This window comes from Neovison vison, chromosome 2 (genome assembly GCF_020171115.1).
Source record: "Neovison vison isolate M4711 chromosome 2, ASM_NN_V1, whole genome shotgun sequence".
NCBI lineage: Eukaryota > Metazoa > Chordata > Mammalia > Carnivora > Mustelidae > Neogale > Neogale vison.
The window spans coordinates 98,912,486-98,918,485 of record NC_058092.1 but is presented as its reverse complement, the minus strand read 5'-3'; positions in this window follow the sequence as shown (position 1 = coordinate 98,918,485).

Genomic DNA, 6,000 nt, shown 5'->3' with positions numbered 1-6,000 from the left:
CCCTATAGGACTCCTCGAATGGGCAATCCTCGTGGGGAGCTCCCTATTTGCCAGACCAAGACTTTCCCATACTACAGTCTGAGTCTCTTTCTACTCATCCTCCTTCCTTCCCTCTCTCCTCTTACACCTTCCTCTTGCATCGCACAATGGTCCAAAGACTTCCCCTGCTAACTACTGCTCCCTCTTCTTTTATCCTTCACAGGCATTACCCCCAATAAATCTCTTGTATGTCTTATTCTGCCTGGGCATCTTTTGGAAGGACCTGAATTGACGCCAACTTTCCTAATTGCCAAACCTATGAGCTATTTTCTGTCCCCTTGTGAAGTCTCACTGCATTAAACCCGTGACTCGGTTTCAGATTGCTTGTCTCTCGTAGCCTCCACGATACAGTATGTTCTACTTCTCCTCCTTTCCCCCCCATCATTTCAACTCTTTCTGTGGTCTTTTCTTTCTTTTTTTTTTTCTAAGATTTTATTTATTTATTTGACAGACAAAGATCACAAGTAGGCAGAGAGGCAGGCAGGAGAGGGGAAGGGAAGCAGGCTCCCCGCCGAGCAGAGAGCCTGATGAGGGGCTCAATCCCAGGACCCTGGGATCATGACCTGAGCCGAAGGCAGAGGCTTTAACCCACTGAGCCACCCAGGCGCCCCTGGTCTTTTCTTTCTATAACCAATCCTTAAATATTGGTTTTCCTATCTGTGGCCTTTCACTCTTTCTCTGTGCAGGTCCTGTCTCAGTGATGTAACTGATTATCAGAATTTTAACCACAATCATTGCCAATGACTCACAAATCTATCTCCCACTCACGATTCTCTTCTGAGCTTCAAAGCCAAACATCCAACTGCTGACTGGACATGTCCACTCTGATGAGTTAAGCCAGATATATTGGTTTGGGCCTTATTCCTATCTATCCCTTTGTGTTATCTTCCCACCAATCACTCACAAGGAAACTTGAGACTTCTTCTCAACAACTCCTCTTCCATCACCCCCCATATCCAATTTGTGGTTTGATTGTCTTGTCCTTGAAATAGGTCACATCTATCACTACCCCCTGCAGTTCTGTAGTGATTGTATCATTTTAAGCCTTCGTGATCTTTAACCAAGATATTAAAAAATGGCCTTTAGTGTTTTTCCTTCTGCCGGCCTTTCTCTCTTTCTAACTACACTGTGGACAAAGAGATTTCCTGAAATGCAAATAGATCATATAAGAGACAGTAAAATGCAGAAGTAAAGCACGAAAGCTTCAGCTTAGGATGAATCTCAGTTCAAATCCTGACTCTGCCTCTTATTAACTGTATAACTATGGATAATCCCTTAATATTTCTAAGTCTCAGTTACTTCATTTGAAAAATGAAGATTGATAATCTTATCTACCACAAAGAAACATTGTGAAGATTAAATGAAATAATAAACACAGGTTAATTGGTGGAAGATATATGGTCAAAATATGTTTTCTGACTCTTTTTTTTTTTATTAATTGTTGTTATTTTTCAAGTAGGCTCCTACCCAGCATGGAGCCCAATGTGGGGCTTGAACTCACAACCCTGAGATCAAGACCTGAGCTGAAATCAAGAGTCAGACACTTAACTGACTGAGCCACCCAGGTGCCCCTTTTATTATTTCACATTGTTCCTGAAAATTTTCAGTGGTTCCCCAGTGTTATAATGATTACATTCAAAACCCTTAACATTGTATACTTGTGCCTCAGTTTCCTCCCTGTCCCTTGGCAGGCACCATTTCCAATTCTATCCTTCCATCTCAACCATACTGAAGTAACTGCAATTCCACAAGTGGGTCATGAATTCTTGAAAATAGTACATTTATGAAAAAGGGCCTGGGCTCTGAAATGGATTGGTATATAAACCTTTGAATTTGGAGGATGGGGAATACCAGTGGGATAAGAGTATGAAGTAACTAGGGTGATCCCATAAATTTGAGGAAATTTGTTTTCTCTGCAGTGTTCCACAGTCATATGGAAATCTATTCAAGAAGTCCTCAAATTAATTCTTTTGGTGGGGAGAGTGGACAATTTTCTAAAAGTGCATTACACCATTTGTGTGGATACTCTTGATGACCCACTAGAGACTTATGTGAGTTATCTAAAAATCTATACAAGTAGTCTAAACAGTTCTTTAGGGACATCTGGGTGGCTCAGTTGGCTGAGCGTCTGCCTATAGAACAGGTCATGTTCCCAGGATCATGGGATCAAGGCCCGAATTGGGAATCCTTGCTCATTGGGGAGCCTGCTTCTCCCTCTCCCTCTGCCTGCCACTCTCCCTGCTTTGGACTCCCTCTCTCTGACAAGTAAATAAAATCTTAAAAAAAAACACCCAAAAACAGTTCTGAGAAGAGATCTTCTCTGTCCTCAGTTATAGAATTGCCTGAAAACCATCTCATCATTAGAAAATGTCTCATTTTATTTTCTTCATAGCCCCTATTACTATATGAAATTACCTTATTGCCCATTAGAATATAAACAGAGACCTTGTCTGTCTTGTTCACTATACATATGCCACTGCCCACTACAATATAGGTTAGGCTTTCAAAAACTGAAGCCACACAACTAATAAGAAGAGATATAACTAGAACCGAGGTCTGTCTGAACTTACCCACTAAGCTTGGTGTCCTTGAGTACCCAAGAAATATTTGTTGAAACAATAAATAAAGAATCAATGAATTTTTTAAAGATTTATTTATTTATTTTATTATTTATTTATTTATTTATTTGAGTGAGAGAGAGAATCTCAAGCAGACTCCGTGCTGTGCATAGAGCCTGGCTTGGGGCTTGATCCCATGACCCTGAGATCATGACCTGAGCCGAAAACAAAAGTCAGATATGCAACTGACTGAGCTACTCTCAATGAATGTTTTTAAATGCAGAATATAGGGATCAAAGTGGTGTTTTAAAAAGATTTAATCTGGCAGTATTTTGCAATATGGTTTGGAGGCAGGAAAAATAATTAAGACTCTATTGCAGTCATCTGAATTGGAAGAGACTAATAACTTACCAGAATTACATTAGTTGCTAGTAGCCAAAAAACCTGACTGATCAGTAACTAAAGCAAATTCTTCTTATATTCAGTTAACCCTTGAACAACATGAATTTGAACTGCCCATGTCCACTTACACACATATTTTTTTTAAGATTTTATTTATTTATTTATTTGACAGAGAGAGATCACAAGTAGGCAGAGAGGCAGGCAGAGAGAGAGAGAGGAGGAAGCAGGCTCCCTGCTGAGCAGAGAGCCCGATGCGGGACTCGATCCCAGGACCCTGAGATCATGACCTGAGCTGAAGGCAGCGGCTTAACCCACTGAGCCACCCAGGCGCCCTACACACATATTTTTTTGATAGATTCTGTACCATAGTTGTATTTTCTCTTATGATTTTCTCTCCTCTAGCTTACTCTATTGTAAAAATACAATAAATATACATATACAATATATGTATAATACATATAATATACAAAATATTTTTTAATCTACTGTTTTTGTCATCAGTAAGTCTTCTGGTCAGCAGTGGGCAATTAATAGTTAAGTTCTGGGGAAGTCAAAATTTCATGTGTCTTTTTGACCATGCAGAGGGGTGGGAAGAATTCTATTAGTGCCCCTAACTCCAGAGCTGTCTGGGGGTCAACTGTATTCGGAAGTCTGCAGGTGGGCAGTCCAGAGCTAATATGGTGACTTCAGGGGTCATCAGGGACCTGGCTCTTTCTTTCTGCTCAGGCATTCTTCACATGTGGCTTTTGTCCTGTTTGTCACTTGCGTCACAGCAATGACTGATTTGCACCCACTCAGAATTTTTAAATTCCAGACAAGAAGAAAAACATGGGCAAAAGGCAAAACATAGGCCAGCTAAGTTGATCTCCTTTAAATTTTTTTTTTAGATTTTATTTACTTATTTGACAAAGAGAGACACAGCGAGAGAAGGAACACAAGCAGGGGGAGCTGGAGAAGAAGGCTTCCCGCTGAGCAGGGAGCCCCATGCAGGGCTCAATCCCAGGACCTTGGAATCATGACCTGAGCCAAAGGCAGACACTTAACCACTGAGTCACCCAGGGGCCCTAAGTTGACTTCCTTTAAAAGAGCTTTTATAGGGGCACCTGGGTGGCTCAGTGGGTTAAAGCCTCTGCTTTCGGCTCAGGTCATGATCCCAGGGTCCTGGGATCGAGCCCCACATCGGGCTCTCTGCTCAGCAGGGAGCCTGCTTCCCCCTCTCTCTCTGCCTGCCTCTCTGCGTACTTGTGATCTCTCTCTGTCAAATAAATAAATAAAATCTTGTTTTTTTAAAAAGAGCTTTTATAGACAAACTATCCAGCAATCCTATCTATATCCCATTGGCCAGATTGTGCTGCCTGAAGTTTTGCAAATGCAGTTTTCCGTTGAGTACATTAGTGTCCAAACAAAAAAAAGACTTTATTAATAAGAAAAAAAAGGGGAAATGACTTTGGAGTAGACAACCACAAAGGGAATGGGAAAATTGGAGGATAATATGTAAAGATAAGAATCACTGAAGGAGAAGCAGGATTGGGGAAGGAAATGTTTGGTTTGGATATATCAGTTTGTAGATACCACTGGGAAATTCAGGTAGCAATGTCATCCAAAAAAGTTGGAAAAGAATGAAAAACTATTTAGGTTCAGTAACGGTGTTGTGATATGTTCTGATGTCGTTGATTAAAAGGAGGTGATGACTATAAAGCTGGGCAGCAAAATATTCGGTTTTGCCAACAAAGAGGCTTGTCCCAATTTTTAACAGGAAATGGTGGTAAAAAGATCATTCAGTCTAGGTCCATTCAATTTTATTCCAAATCTGAAGTTCCAACCTCTGCTACTGTCTTTTTTTTCTTTAGATTTTATTGATTTGTTTGTCAGAGAGAGAGAGAGAGAGCTCAAGCAGGGGTAGCGGCAGGCAGAGGGAGAAGCAGGCTCCCCGCTCAGCAAGGAGCCCAGTGCAGGATTCAAGCCAAGGGCAGACGACTGAGCCAACCAGACATCCCTCTGCTACTGTCTTTAATAACAACTGTTACAGCAGTGCCTCAGTGGTACAGTCAGTTGAACATCGAACTCTTGGATTGGGCGGGGGTGGTGAGATGGAGCCTTTCATCTCTGCACTCAGCGGGGAGTCTGTTTCGGTTTTTCTCCCTCTGCTCCAATCCTTCTCAAATAAACAAATAAATCTTTTCTAAAAATTAAAAAATAAAAACTAGTACAATCGATACATTCTGCTGAATCCAGGAAAAAACTTTCTTTGCCTGGAAGTAATTAGCACATAATTAGCCATAACAAAGATTAACAATAACATTGTGGAAAGATCACAATATTTTGGTCCAGAGAGCCTCAGCTTTGCCATTTATGAGCAGAACGGCTCTGGGTAGGACATTTCACTTCTCAGAGCCTCAGTTTTCTCACTTGGGAAGCAGGAATAAAGTACTTCTAAGATTGTGGTTAGGATCAAATAGATAACGTCTGGAAAATGCTCTGTGTACTATAAAATGTTATGTAAAAGAAAGATACTATTCCTTTTGTAACAATTTACAGAGTAGGGGTAACTGAGCACTCTGATGGCAGCTGACTTCTCTCTAAGATTGGAAGTAAGTTTACTACCTCATTTATTACATAAGTTCTGCCGGATGAGTTTCTGTTCAATCTAGGGTATTTCTAAAGAAAATGTGTGAGTGCAAGCACATGTGTGTGTCTGTGTGTGTATTGCGAACTCAATGAATACACCAGTATATTCATCAACTACAGAAAGCTTTTCTCGTGTCTGAAATCCTGAGACCTTGGACATTCGAGCCTGGAAGATTCCCATGGTTAAAAAAAAAAAAAAAATCACCGGTGGTCAGGTCATGCGAGAAAGCTACACTTGAGGAGAATCCAATCCGTTGGAAGATTTAGAAAGTAATGAAATGTGGTTCCTGACCTAGCACGTATCATCTCTGAAATCCCTGAGTAAAGACCAGAGGCTTCACCTGTTTTGCACCATCAATTGCCTCAACCTATA